The sequence below is a fragment of the Lotus japonicus genome, chromosome 2, assembly GCF_012489685.1.
Source record: "Lotus japonicus ecotype B-129 chromosome 2, LjGifu_v1.2".
NCBI classification, from domain to species: domain Eukaryota; kingdom Viridiplantae; phylum Streptophyta; class Magnoliopsida; order Fabales; family Fabaceae; genus Lotus; species Lotus japonicus.
This window is the reverse complement of record NC_080042.1, coordinates 22,394,240-22,409,380: the sequence shown is the minus strand read 5'-3', so window position 1 is coordinate 22,409,380 and position 15,141 is coordinate 22,394,240. Positions and strand designations below refer to the sequence as shown.

General features: G+C 40.4%; 2 long non-coding RNA genes across 13 annotated transcripts; one reads left to right on the top strand and one right to left on the bottom strand.

Annotated features, from left to right (window-relative positions):
* Window positions 1-3,758: 3,758 nt before the first annotated feature.
* On the top strand, window positions 3,759-6,687 carry LOC130737789 (uncharacterized). 12 transcript variants are annotated; one of them, XR_009018953.1, is made up of 6 exons: window positions 3,759-4,260; window positions 4,349-4,466; window positions 4,598-5,307; window positions 5,675-5,710; window positions 5,791-6,265; window positions 6,422-6,687. It is a non-coding gene; the product is annotated as an uncharacterized LOC130737789 (long non-coding RNA). The 12 variants fall into 12 exon arrangements; XR_009018957.1 differs by having other exon boundaries at window positions 3,759-4,466; window positions 4,598-4,693; window positions 4,793-5,307; XR_009018954.1 differs by having other exon boundaries at window positions 3,759-5,307; window positions 5,791-5,968; window positions 6,066-6,111; window positions 6,194-6,265.
* Window positions 6,688-7,165: 478 nt separating this feature from the next.
* LOC130737788 (uncharacterized) lies at window positions 7,166-10,458 on the bottom strand. The gene is made up of 3 exons (XR_009018945.1): window positions 9,226-10,458; window positions 8,806-8,923; window positions 7,166-7,451 (listed from the first exon to the last, which is right to left on the bottom strand). It is a non-coding gene; the product is annotated as an uncharacterized LOC130737788 (long non-coding RNA).
* Window positions 10,459-15,141: the final 4,683 nt, after the last annotated feature.

Sequence of the window (15,141 nt, the reverse complement as noted above, 5' to 3'; positions counted from 1 at the left end):
TTTCTCTTTAGGGCCGAGAGCATGTTTAGGGGGGGGAGGTTTTCATTTTTGCGATAACTCGTCCTCTCGTGCTCGATTGTTGTACTCTGAAGCTTTAAATGCTTTGTCTATCGTTAATTAGTTGTGTTGTGATCGAGCTAATCGATTTTGTATCGATTTTTGCTTTGTTTTCTCCGAGGTTCAGTTGAAGGAACTTTGGGTACTACGGAGCAACTTTGTGAGGAGAACCTATACCAAGAGACTGGAACAACTCGAGGTTAGGGCAACTTACCTATTAGATAAGATTGCATGATAGGCGTCGATAAATTCGACTTATGTATTACTTTGATATTGGTTATGATGATGAATTATTGTTATGATGTTTCCATGACTTATGATATTGATGTTTTATTAAATTGTGCGCATTGACGCGTTTTCGGAGCGAAGAATCATTGAACTGATTCCTTTTGATCTTTCGGGTTGGATGAACGACCCTAGGCAAGTCCAAACCCGAGGTTTGAGACCTAGCCATTCTTTAGTATACTTAGACTTTCCCCGGGGGTTACATTTGGTGGGATTTTGGCAAACTTAGCAGGATTAGAATCTTGGAAACTAGAGACCTTAGGGAACTTAGTTTTCGGAAATGAAACTCATAACTTGACTAATTCAACTTGAAATATTTTTACTAATGAATAAAACCATAGGGAACTTAAATGGGTTATGATTGCGAAAGACGGGGAAATGTCGACAAGTCTTGTAGCTATTTGGGAATTGGGGGAAACCACGGATGCGATTCACGGTGAAGAGGGGCGGTCAGCGAGTACTCTAGTACTCTTCCATTGGGGTTTATGTCGTCTTGATCGACATTAAACACTTGGGTTTTTACATTGGGATCTTCTTTTAGTTAAACGCGTACGTGCGAGGACGATTCGATGTTTGGCTAACCATATTGCATCATGCATACATTCGAGGTTTGTACGATCGAAAGATTGGGCCTCGGTGAAGTTGGGACGGCTTCACGAAGGTTGGGACGACCTTCATCGAAGAACACCTGGGTGTATCTTCGGCATAGTGGGCAGAGTGGTACGACCTAGGGTGGTTGGGACTGATCTGACTATGCATGGGTTTGTAAGTGACACCCGAGCGGAAATGGTTAAACACTAGGCCGGTGTTAGGACTGACTCGATGGTGCCCATCCCAAACAACTATCCGCATCATATTGAACTGCATTTCACGCATACATTCACCCTGACTGGAATTGTGTGCTGTTTGCATTACTGAATCATTGTTAGTGCCGATAACATGCTAGGAATATATGTTTATATATATATATATATATTTAATAACATATATATATATATATATATATATCCCTCAATCACATGTTGTTTGTATAATTACTCTATTCCGTGAGTTGACCCTAGTGCCTTGGTTTGGTTTCATGTTTGTGTTTGGGCGGTCGGCCTGCTGCCAGATGTCGATGGCGGTTTGGGTTTCGATGGTCTCTCCCTCGGGGGGGATCAGGTTTGAGCTGGTTGACCGACGTACCCCCACCGCTTGGGTGATCGATCCTGTGGATCATCGGGCGACGCACCGGGTAAGGGTCATGGAGGACCGTACTGACGAGCGTGGACGTCTGACGAAGGGAGTTCTACGACGCGTGGAGCTGAGATTCAACCTACTGTCTGCAGTTCGCTGTGGACCAGGCAGTGACCGGAGACCACCTTCACCACCTTCGACTTCATCTTCATCTGACGAGGAGGAGGAGGAGGAGCCTTGAGCGGTATTGGAGGGTAGGTTTAGGTAGGAGTCATATTTTGTGTAGAGCTCTGATTCGTTTTGTTTTGGGACAGGGTAGGTTCCCGACGCATGGCTTTTTCTGTGGTTCTCTTGTTGGAGGATCACAGAGAGCCAGTCGGACTGTAGGGGTCTTTCCTTAGGCCATTTTGAGGCCGACTTTCTCCTAGTGGATTGTACTTATAACTTTCTCACTCACACTTCTGAATCTGTATATATTTTCCTACGGGCACACTACTTTGGAGTCACTGCGAGTGCGCGTGACGTTGGAGTGCAGCTGAGGCTGTACTTGTTTATATGATGTACATCGGTTAGTTTAGTTGTTGGGTTATGTCTTTACTTTCCATCACTTTATTTAAAAAGAAAAAGAATCAAACGAAAAAAAAAATACCTGTTTTCCGCTTAAAGTTTATTTTTGGGTTACTATAGTGACACCTGGAAATTGGGGTGTTACAGCACAGCTCATAAGGCGTCTTCTCCAGAATTGGTCTGATGGAGATTCTGTTCTGGATATAGCATGCAGTGTTGATTGCTTCTGCCCAGAAGTGCTTGGCCATACTTGATTCTTGCATCATGGTGCGAGCCATCTTCTGAAGAGTTCTGTTCTTTCTTTCAACAACTCCATTTTGTTGAGGAGTGCGAGGACAGGAGAAGTTGTGAGAGATCCCTTGAGAGATGAACAATTCTTCAAAGGCTTTGTTCTCAAATTCTCCACCATGATCACTTCTGACAGTAATCACTGAAGTTTGGAACTCCTTCTGAACTTGGGTAATGAAATTGGTAAACATAGTGTGTGTTTCATCCTTGTGCCTTAGGAACTTTACCCATGTCCATCTGTTGTAGTCATCTACAATGACTAACCCATACTTCTTTCCTCCAATGGATTCAGTTTTCACTGGTCCAAAGAGATCAATGTGAAGTAGCTCAAGAGGTCTTGTTGTAGATACCACATTCTTTGCTTTAAAGGGCTTCTTGGTGAATTTTCCCTTTTGACAAGCTTCACACAGAGCCTCTAATGAGAACTTCAGACGAGGCAATCCTCTGACGAGGTTAAGCTTTCTTAGTTGAGAGATCTTTCTGAGGCTGGCATGCCCTAAACGTCTGTGCCAAACCCATTGCTCATCATTAACGGACATGAGACATTTGACCTTCTGAGATAGTAGTTCAGAAGAATTGATTTTGTAAATGTTATTCCTTCTCTTCCCAGAAAAAGAGAACAGATCCATCTGTTTGACTGACAGCTTTACAGTCGGTTTGATTGAAGATCACATCATAACCTTTGTCAGCTATTTGGCTTATGGAGAGCAAGTTATGTATTAATTCATCCACCAGAAGTACGTCATTAATGACTGGAATTTTTCCATCTCCTATGGAACCTTTTCCGATGATCTTTCCCTTCCGGTTTCCTCCAAAGCCAACGTCTCCTCCTGACTTAAGCGGTGTCAGTTCTTGGAATATAGACCTTATGCCCGTCATGTGTCGCGAGCATCCACTGTCCAGGTACCATGACAGGTGTCTTAACTGAGCTGCATAAGATATCTGCGCAACAGGAATAACTTTTGTCTTAGGTACCCATATCTTGGGTCCTTTCTTGTTAGTTTTCCCAGAAGTTCTTGGAACTTTGAGTGCAACAAGAGGATAATACAAGGGAACTTGATTATAATATTTAGACATGTCAAGTTTAAGCATTACTAGATTTAGGGCATTTTGCGACGGTCATATTGCGGCGGTTTTGGTGAACCGCCGCTAAAAACTATCATGCTGCAGTTTAAACGGCGGTTTGGGCAACCGACGTGAGATTATTTTTTCTACGGCGGTTGTAAGGTGTATCGCGGCGGTTGTAAGGGTTTTCTTTTTTTCTTAAAGTATTTGGACTATTTGCGGCGGTTGGTATAATTTTAAATTAAAAATAAATAAAAAAATAACCTGCGGTATATTATTTCACGAAAACATTCAGTTCCCTCACAGTTTTTCCCCAATTTCACTTTCCCTCCCCACAAGCCCTAGTTTGTTCTCCCAAATTTCACTTGCCCTCCCACGCCCTGAAATCCGTCATCCATTTCGATTGCTTCGCCTGGAACGATGAAGAGAGGAACGATGAACAAGACCTTGTCGCCGTCAACCCAGATCGAAGAGAGGAATGATGAAGAGACCTCATGGCCTTCAACCTAGATCAGAGAGAGGAACGATGAAGAGACCTCATCGCCTGGAACGATGAAGAGAGGCTTGATTCCACACCATTGAACCCAGATCGAAGTCATTCACCGTCCAAGCTCCACCACCGCGAATCTTCTTGCTGTAATCAACGGTACCCGACCTTGCTTCGATCTTTTGTTTCCCCTTTTGGGTTTCCTGTTGTTGGGTGTATCCAAATTTAGGTTTTCCTAGTGAAGAAGAGGTAAAAAGTTGGTGATTTGGGTGAAAGAAAATTTTAGGTTTTCCAATTTGGATTTTGGGTCCCTCTCCTCTTTCTATTTTGTTCAGGTATGAAATTGATTGGCAACCAGGATTTGCAGTGTTATTTGCTTTTGCTCTGTCTATTTTCTCTTGATTTGTCAATAAATAAATTCAGGTGGTAGATGGTGGAGGTGTGGTTGAATCAGCATTATCAGTTTATTGGGAGTACCTTGCTGCAACTTTAGGATCTCGGGAGCAGTTGGTTATAGCAGAGTTTGATAATCATTCCAAAGGTAAGCGTCAAACCAATTTAACTGTTTAGGTTTAATTTTTAGATCTTATGCTTTTTTTACATATAACTACTATCTAGGGTGGTATGGCCTAGTTGAACAATTGATATTAAGGGGAGAGAGGATTTATTCAGGCATAATTTGAATTTGTGTGAACGGAGCAAGTGCTTTGCAGTAAAAGAAAAAGAATGGGAAACTCTTAGAGTTGTAGACCAGGCCTCGCAATACAGGTTGTCCTTTTTGTTTTTCTATACTCACCTAGTTACTTTTATCCTTGAAATTTAATTAACATTAAGAAGCCATAAGTTTGACACTTCTTTTTCTGGCAGCATTTCTACTTTTGACTGACTTCTTGTTATTCTATGGTATTGGGGGGAGAGGGAGAGAGCGGGGAAGATGAGATTGAGTGATCTGAGCAATTACTTTCATCTGCCTATTGAAGATGCAGCAAAAACAAGTGAACTTATGCCCTCACAGTGATGAAGAAAATTTGCTGTAAAGCAGGACTAGCATGATGGCCTCAGAGAAAGGTTCTGGTGTCAGGTTTAGGACTCTTGTCAGAGGAATCACCAAATGCAGCTCCATAACTGTCACCCTGAAATTGCAAAAACACAAAATGTTGTAAATCAAGAAGCTTCAGCAGAACAGTTTGTCTTAGTGCACTGAAAGTTCATTCACCTGAGAAGAAATAAACCCGGGAGTGGGGCAATTATTCATTGCTGGCTTGAACCTCACTATCTTTGGTCTAATGGCAGAAACTGTAGTAGCTTGAGAAGATGCAGTAGGGGGAGAGTCATTGATTGCTCCTGCTAGGAGCTCTAAGAAAGATTTGAAACTAGAACAGGTAGGCCTTGAAGCAACTGGTTTGGCAACCACCACCCATTCTAATTCTTGAATATCCATCAAGCAATGATGACTATGTTTCTCAAAGTATATATGCTCCCTTTACGTATGTATGTAAGATTCTGTTTGAAAGAAAAATAACTTGCTTTTTCACCTTCCAAAAAAAAAATCATCATCATTTTATCTCCATTTCCTCCACGAGTTTGTAACATAATGTTTTGGTCAGGAAATAAATAGAAATTGGATAATATATTATAGTAAAAGTGTAGAACCTCCAACTGATTTATTAATAATGGTTTATTATAGCATCTTGCTGTTTTGCCAAGCTTTTTTTGTCTTACTCTATTGCTGTTTCAACTTCCTGACAGGTTCACTTGAAGCATTTGGGTGGTAATATTGACGAGGTAAATAGGCTCCCTTTATTTTTGTATGTCCATTGACAAAACAAGAAGCTTCATTCAATTTCTAATTTTAACTTGAACAGGTTCTTTATTTCTTCCTACCAGTACCAGCAAATGACTTGGTTGATTTTATTGCCCCATCTTGCTACAGGTAATTTTAGCCACCAAATCCCCTGATTGTTATTGGAGCATCAGTCTCATTCTTAATAAGAAATGTCTTAAATTGGAGAAAATTGGAGAAAACTAGCTCTAGCAAGTAAGGTATGTTATAGCTTATAAAATTAGCTTTTCATTGTTGATTAAGGTGTGGTCATATATGGAGGAAAGGTCTAACTATTGCTTTCCTTAAACTTTGTAGAGCCTCCTTGCATTTCCTTGCTGATTGTTTTGTTTAAAGAACATATGTAAGAAGATGAACATGTTTAAAATGTTCCCAAATCAATTGGGAATGCTTGATAATCTAATTTGTCTTAACTTTTTTAATAGGATTTGTTCCACACCAGACATGTGCACTCTGTTGAAGTAATTGATGCTGGATTTCTTGGCCGTCTTTTCAAGGTATCATTGTTGATCTCTTTCTGTTTAGGTTTTAAAATGAAATCATAATGGCTAATGAGCTTTCACATCACTTGACCTGTTGTTTTGTGCACTTCATGTTTCATCTTCATTTCTTGTAAAAAAAATATGAAGTAAACAAAAGTCATTATGTTTCAGGCTGTTTTGAAGCACTGCCTAAGCTACAAATCCTGGATATGAGTGGTAATGCTGCTTTGAAACTTTGCACTCTTCACTGATTGTTATAAACTCTCTTTATATCTCTGCTTATATGTTTTTAATTATTAGGTAGATATGACAAAACTTGCTTTCCTTCAAACTAATTTTGGTGCTTCCTTAGATGTTTTACTATATACACTAGTTCTAAGATGCTTGAGATGTAACATGTAAATTCATTTAGTTACTGGAGGTGATCAATAGAGCTGGAGGTGTAGAAATTTAAGAAAAATATTTTTTTAATTAAATTCACTACTTGCGGCGGTTTCAAACCGCCGCCAATATGAACACTGGTGCATCAAGGAAAACTCTATTGCGGCGGTTTGAACCGCCGATTTGCTAGATGCATTTTTGCGGCGGCTATTCCAGCGGTTGCCTCTAACCGCCGCAGAACGCCTCGTGACGCTAGTAACTGCGACGGTTGGCAAACCGCCGCAAGAAGCGTTCTGCGGCGGTTTAAACCGCCGCGAAACGTGCAGACAACCGCCGCAAAATGCCATTTTTTTTGTAGTAAAATTTCCCTTTTGGTTTTACCACCTTGGGTGTAACCTTTTCTGGAATAACAGTGCCAGCGGGAACAAAATGTTTATGCAAAGGTTGGGAGTAGCCAAGACCTGTAACGCACCGAATTTCGGGTGTCACTTTAGTAACCTATTAAAGTAAATATGCAAAATTTTTCCTAAAGAATGTATAAACACGAGTATATTTTTTTCTTTTCAAATGTATTTCCAAGACATGTCATGCATACTCCCAACTACAAAGGGATTTACATCAAGCCTTGAACAAGGCGAGTACCCGGAACCCCAAATATAAATTCCTAAAATCTTTAAACAAGCTTAAACCAATAGCGATAAGCTCTCTAACCCAAGACTCTAGCCTTAAACCCGACTCTACTCGTCGAGTACTTCATTGTCCTTCAAGTCCTCATCTCTACTCGCACAAAGGTTAAACTCCTTCGAAGATTCTCCATCGCCTAATAGCGTTAAGCGCCCAAACAACAAATAACAAACAGAAAGGGTTAACTCCATGCAATTACCACGTATAAAAGAGAAAAGCATGCTATCAAAGTTTAAGTGCGTAACATGGCACATAAGCTAACAACTTAATTCAAGATAGATAACACCATATATCTACCAACATGAAATCAAATCATATATTAGCATATCAGCAAAATAAACGATACGGTTTTAACTCAGATATCAACAACTTAACAACATATATTTATTCAGATATCCACAACTTAACACCCTAGGTTTAAATCAGATAACAATAAAATCAACAATATAACATCAAATCAGATATCAACAACCTCAACAATATAATATCAATTCAGATATCGACAACCTCAACAATATAACATCAAATCAGATATCAACAATCCTCAACAATATAACGACAAATCAGATATCAATAATCCTCAACAATATAACATCAAATCAGATATCATCAATCCTCAACAATATAACAACAAATCAGATATCAATGATCCTCAACAATATAACATCAAATCAGATATCGACAATCCTCAACAATATCAATCAAACAATAACGTCTCGCAAGACGGGACAGTCCTGTGAAAATATCCCCTCCACTGTCACTAAGTAACGCCTCGAAGGACGGGATAGTCATGTGAAAATATCCACTGCACTACCACTTGATAACGTCTCGCAAGACGGGACGATCACGTGGGACAATCACCACCACACCGCCACTTAACGCCACAATGGACGGGACAATCACGTGGGACAAACCCACCTCATCGCCACTTTAGCGTCTAAAAAGACGGGACAATCACGCGGGACAAACCCACCTCATCGCCACTTTATAACGTCTCGATAGACGGGACAATCCCGTGGGACAAACCCACCTCATCGCCACTTTAGCGTCTCAAAAGACGGGACAATCATGTGAAAATATCCACTCCACTGCCACTTCAAGCAAATTAAACATCTCATCTAACTCAGTAGTCACTCAAACAACAATCTCAAATTCAATAATCAAATCAGGATAACCACATGTTATTCATATTATCAACCAACCTAAATCAATTCAATTACATACCAACTCAGTTCATTGACAGAAACCAGTAAACGACCGAAGCCTCTCAGAAAACGGAGACACACGTCTCAATAAGTTTACTCGGCCGAAGCCTTCAGAAAACATTTGGCACAAGCCTCAGAAACAGTCAATATAAGCAAGCATACAACATTGCAAGCATAATAATCATAATCCAATGCCAATTAATATAAACATCTTCATCTCAAACGCAGGCAGTGCGATAAAAGCAGGCAAGACTCAAAGACACGCTAAAACTGAGTTACCCTTACCTTAGCCAATTTTCTTCCTAAACGGTGACTTCATTCCGATCACATCTTTGTTTTCCCGTGTCGTCTTGCTTCCTTTTATTATTTGGCTTCGTCGCCAAGCGCTCCCGTTATTCGTACCCTTCATAAGTACACTTAACGAAATCACTAACTAAGTTAACCCACTAACTCAAGGTCTTAATTACGACTTTAGACAATTGACCCGAAGCAGACGCAATTTAAACGACTCTTTCTCAGTCAACAGTTACAACAAAATAATAGAATACATATCTCTTTTGAAATTTAAATCATTTTGTAAAGCAAATCGCAACTCCTCCCTAATCAAATGTTAAACTTCAATTTTCACAATAACAATGAAAATATTTATTTTTCTTTAAAACTTGTTTACTCGAGGCTAAACATATACAAGAGTTGAAGGCTTACGAAAATAAAGTTTCGGAAACTTGTCGGCGAAGGGTCGTTAGAGAAAGTTGCGGCTCACGGGGTTGACGGAGGGATTGTCGCCGAAGACACAAAGGAAGGTTGTTCCTTCACCCTTTCGCGGCCAGGAACTCAACGACGCTGTCCGTTTCCCCAAAGAGTCGACGGTTTGCCCAGAAAGTTCAGCCGAAGGTCGACGGTGGTCGTCGGGGTCGTCAAATAAAATGACCCAAATATGAAATTGAAAATAGTGGTTTGCTCTCCTCACGGCAAGGATCGTAGCAGTATCCTCCGTTTTTCCATCGGTCGCCGGAGTTGACCAAAAAGAGCTCCTGAAGGCGGCAGCGGCGGCGGTCGACGACTCGGAATATGGGTTTTGTTGTGGACGCCGCAAGGGTTCCAACGGTACTAACCTCGCTGTGAACGGAGGTCCGAGTACACCGGAATCGAAGGTCGAAGTTTGCGACGCCGGCGGCGGTGGCGTTTTCACGTCGTTCTCCCCTGTTTTCTTTCATGGTTCCTTTGTCGTTTCTCTTTGCTTGCTTCGTGGCCATGGAGGTGGTGCTCTCGGCTGGAAAGAGAGACCCATGTTGGTGGTTCATGTGGTGCGTCCATGATGGTGTTGTGGGTGGCCATCAGTGGTGGCTTCGTGAGGAAGAAAGAAGAAGAAGAACATGTTGATGATGGGGTGCTGCCATGGTTGATAGAGGAAGAAGAAACATGGTGTGCGTGTACAGCAAAGGAGAGGAAAAATGGTGATGGTGTCTCCTTGTGGTGCTGGCCTTCTCGTGGTGGCCATGGAGAGAAAGAAAAGGAACGTGGTGGCTGCCATGGTGGCTTTCTTGCGTGAAGAAGGAGGGGCAGAACAAGAACATGTTTGTGGTGATGGTTTTCATGGTGGAAAGGAGAAGAAGAACGTGATTATGGTGGCCTCTTGGCTGGACATAACAGCCATGGTGAGGAGGAGGGGCGGTGGTGGCTTGTGCCTCGTGTGGGTGAAGAGAGAACCAAGGTGGTGGCTGGATCATGAAGGAAGAAGGCACAGTTGTGTGTGGGCGCTGCCACAAAGAAAATGAACGAGATGAGGTTGGTGATGAGAACAAGATGAAAGGAACAAGGATTATAAGTTGCTGCAGAAACCAATTGAAAATGAGAGTAAAGAGAGTGATGAGGGAAAGAAGACGTGAATGAGAGAAACAGAGGGACTACGGTGTGCGTATTCTGCCAGGGGAAAGAAATTTGGAATGAATAAAGTAGAAAACATGTGGTGAAATGAATGGATTGGCCAACATGAAAGACGTGGAGCAAGAAAGGCCAAGTAAAAAGGATGAGATATTTATTAATCGTTACAGATTGATTTAGACGCTGAATGATATAGCTCATAAAGTTAAAAGAAAAATATAGAGGTGATATATTATTATCCCAAAAATTATGAGAAACTTTATGAAATAGTAAAATATAAATTATGATCACTTTGAACAAATTAAAATGATCTATGAACCAAGAAATGAGTAGAAATTAAGCTAAAGAATAACTGTGAGACAATTAGAACAAATATGACGTCGTCATATTATGCGTCTAAGCAAAATATGAATTATATGAAAATGACAATAGTGATTATTATCATTTGAGAAGAAAATATTTTGAAAACGACCTGCTCCAAAATCGGACCCAAAACTGATTAAGGAAGTATTCTCCGGATGAGAAAACTTCATTCACGGAAAAGATTTATAGAGACGAAAAGATTAAAACAACGCGGACGGAAACTCTGGAAGGAGCTCCGAACACATCCTTTGGGTCAGGGTCTCACATAAGTCCCTACGGACATAAATTCTAACTTTATCAAATTTTCGGAAAGCGAAACCTATCGATTTTACAGATGAAAGTTCCGTTCGCCACTAGTGAAGCATTCCCGTTCTTCACTCTTGGTGAACCATTCCCGTTATTTACCGCATGATGAAGCATTCTCGTTCCTCATCGAATAATGCATCGGTGAACCATTCCCGTTATTCACCAAATTATGCATTGGTGAACCATTCCCGTTATTCACCAAATGATGCAATGGTGAACCATTCCCGTTATTCACCATATGATGCATGATGCAATATGGTTAGCCAAACATCGAATCGTCCTCACAATACAAGTGTTTAGCTCAAAACCCAATATCAAAACCCCAAGAGTTAGTGTCGGTCAATACAACATAAATCGAACAACAAAACCCAAGAGTTAGTGTCGGTCAATACAACACAACTCGAACAACAAAACCCAAGAGTTAGTGTCGGTCAATACAACACAACTCGAACAACAAAACCCAAGAGTTAGTGTCGGTCAATACAACACAACTCGAATAACAAGAGTACTAGAGTACTCGATGACTTTCAATCATCACCGTAGCTCACCTCAGTGGCTTTCCCCAATTCCAAAACCCACAACAAAAGTCGACTTTTCCCCGTCTTTCACAATCATTTTCCCCTTTAGGTTCCCTATATTTATTCGTTTAGTAAAAACGTTTCGAATTGGATTAGTCAAGTTATGAGTTTATTTCTCAAAGTCTAAGTCTCCCAAAGTCTCTAGTTTTCAAAATCTATTTCCTTCTAAGTTTTCCAAAAACCCACCAAAAGCAATTTCCCGGGGAAAGTCTAAGTATACAAACAAATGGCTAAGTCTCAAACCCTTGAGTTTGGACTTGCCTAGGGTTGTTCATCCAACCCGAAATATCAAAGGTCACCAGTTCAATGATTCCCCACTCCGAAGTCGCGTCAAAACGCACAATTCAATAACATCTCAACATCATCAGTTATGGAAAACATCATAACATCAGTTCATCATCATAATCAATATCAAAGTAAAGCATAAGTCGAATTCATCGACGCCTATCATGAAGTCATAGCTAATAGTAAGTTGCCCTAACCTCGAGCTGCTCCAGTCTCGTGGTTCAAGTATCCTTCACACGATTGCTCTGAAATATCCAAAGTCCCTTCAACTGAATCTCGGAGAAAACAAAGCAGTTAAAGCATTAAAGCGAAAGCATTAAAGCTTTAAAGCTTCAGAATACAACAATCGGATACGAAAAGACAAGTTTTCGAAAACGAAAACCCTCCCCCCCTTGAAATAGCTCTCGGCCAAAAGAGGAAAAGAGCTCCGGCTCTTTTTCTTCGATCTAATCAGTTCACAAGGTAGTTTTAGGGTAAAACTAAGGCAAGGAAACTGTCGGAAAATTTTTCGGACGATCGGATCGAAATACGGCTATTCAGGGGCGTTTTGGTCCAAAATAAAAGCTCAAAACCTCAAAGTTATCACTTCGGAAAACAAATTTGACAGCAATGATCCTAACGACATCCGTGACAACTAATCCTAAAGGCACGAAGTCAGATTACGTCCTTTCGACAGTAAAGTTTCGAAATGTGCGCAAAAAGGGTTTTGAAACAGTTTTTCAGATCCTTGACAACTCGATCACAATCGGCGAATACCGACGAAGGTTCTAGGCTCTTGGGCATGTAGAGAAGATACCCCAACAAAGAAATCAGGAAAAACGGACAGTTTTGCAAAAAGCTCGAAACTTTGAGCACAGAAACGACTACAGAAAAGCAGTAGAAACGATGATCAGAGGTAAGAATCAAGCTAGTTACCTCGATACCTTGAAATAGGAACGAACTGCGCGAAGATCGGTCAAGTTTCGGCGAAAATCTCCTCTCCCTTTTCTCTCCTTGAACCGCGGCCCCAAATGGAAGAAAATGAAGATATTTTGATTTTTCAGCTATTTATAGGAAGGTCAAATCGCGGGAAAATGAAAATTTCGCGATTCCGATTTTTGCAGCACGTTCACTGATGAATTCTAAGAGAGATTCTGGCGACAGAATTCCAGAACTCCAAACAATTCTCTGACATTTGGGAAAAACGATATCTAAAACCCCAAAAACGGTGTAAGTTAATCTGTCCCGAAAAACTACTTTTTGCTGTGAATGTCAGACGACAAAACTTTGTTCTTGAGAAAGATTGGAAACGTCAAAAAAAATCTGGCAACGCGGACGGAAACTTCGTTAGAAGTCCCGAATAGAAAAAGTCTTCATCCAGCGCTTAAATTTAGGGTTTCGAAGCAAAGAAATTAGCGTCGCCGGACTTCCGAAAAGTGAATACTATCGTGCGTACAGTCCAGGGTTCCGAAATGAAACACTGGTCGAATGAAAAATAAAGATAACCTTTAAATTTTCCAAGGATTCGAAATCTCACTTAAGACGTTGCTCTAAAAGCGAAATTAGCCTATTCTGGACACTCTCACCATAAGGCAGGTGTGCAGACGACTCGCACTAATTCCTAAAACGACTACGCAACATCCCTCAAGCAATTCCTGAACTTTCTTCTTCATTAATCTTTCTCAAACATCAAACTCCTGTCACGCTTACACTGATTCTACGCGTGAGTCGGAAATTAACTTGCTCTGTAAATCCAGGCCTTACACTTGCCAGGAAAAAGACATAAAAATAATAGAATATTAACACTTAATTAATTAATGTAACGAAAATAAATAACTAATATAGTTATCTATTTCTGGGTCTTACAAGACCACTGTTCCCATTTCTGCTTATGCCATAGATCATTGAACCCATAAGACTTATGTCTATACCTTTGGCTAGGAACCTTTGAAACGCTTTCTCATATAGAGTTTCATGTTTAATATCAGATGATGCAAGTTAATCTTCTAGAATGGCATTTTTAGCACGAAGAACAGAGTTGTCATTTTTAAGAGAATAGTTCTCTTCAATGAGTCCAGAGACTGACTTCTCATGAACTTCTGATGAACAAGTTTTAACAGCATATTTTCTTTTAAGCTCTATATGTTTATTTAACAGCACATCATGTTTCTCCATTATTTCAAATAATGCAGTTCTTAGCTCAGATGAAGAAAAATTAGAGAATACCTCATCGTCATTTTCAGAGTCTAAGTCATCTTCTGAAGCTCTCCTATCATCCTGTGCTTCAGCATCTCTGCTAGTGGTAGCCATCAGAGCTTCCACAACTTCATCTTCTTCTGACTCTGTAACACCCCGATTTCGGTGGCGTCACTTTAGTAACCAAAAATCAAGTAAAGCGGAAAAGCAGATATTTTTTTTCATTTTGTTTAAATAAAAAGACTTGTCGAAATAAAGACTCAACCCAATCGCGATTAACAGCGACTAACATACGATATAAGTACAGCTCTTGCTGCAACTAAATACATCGTCACGAGTGTCCTCAAGTGACGGAAAGTAACTGAAAGTAGTACCCGCAGGCAAATAAGTGCGACCCATAGTTAGAGTCATAAGTTTTATAAATACAGTCCTCCAAGAAAGTAAGTCAGCCCAAAACGGCCTCCAAAAGACTTCCTACGTCCGACAAACTCCTTGTGATCATCATGGAAGGGAATCACACAAAAATCTAATAGTCGAGGACCTACCCTGCCCCAAAATAAGAAATGAAAATTAGAGCTATGACAACGAAACCCGATATACTACACCCCTAACATCGACCCTCATCCGGTCCTGCATGAAGTTCGGGTCCACGTCGAAGGCTCAGTAGTAGTCATTTCGCTCCGGGTCTTCCCCGAACGACGAAGCATCACGAAACAATCCGTCAACGGCATCTGACAAAAAGGGCATACATAGCCCCCCAAACACAGGTAGCACGCGCAAGGGTCAACTTACGGTATATAGTATAGAGAATACAAGACAACAGGTAAAGTATAAGGGGTATATATATATATATATATATATATATATATATATATGTTGTATGTATACATATAAGTTCTGCATTGTCTACCCTAAGGTTTATACATAGCATGTTATCAAATCTCTAATACAATTCAATCATCAAAACACATAACGATGTTTATCAACATCAAATCATCAAAACACATAATGATGTTTATCAACATCAAAT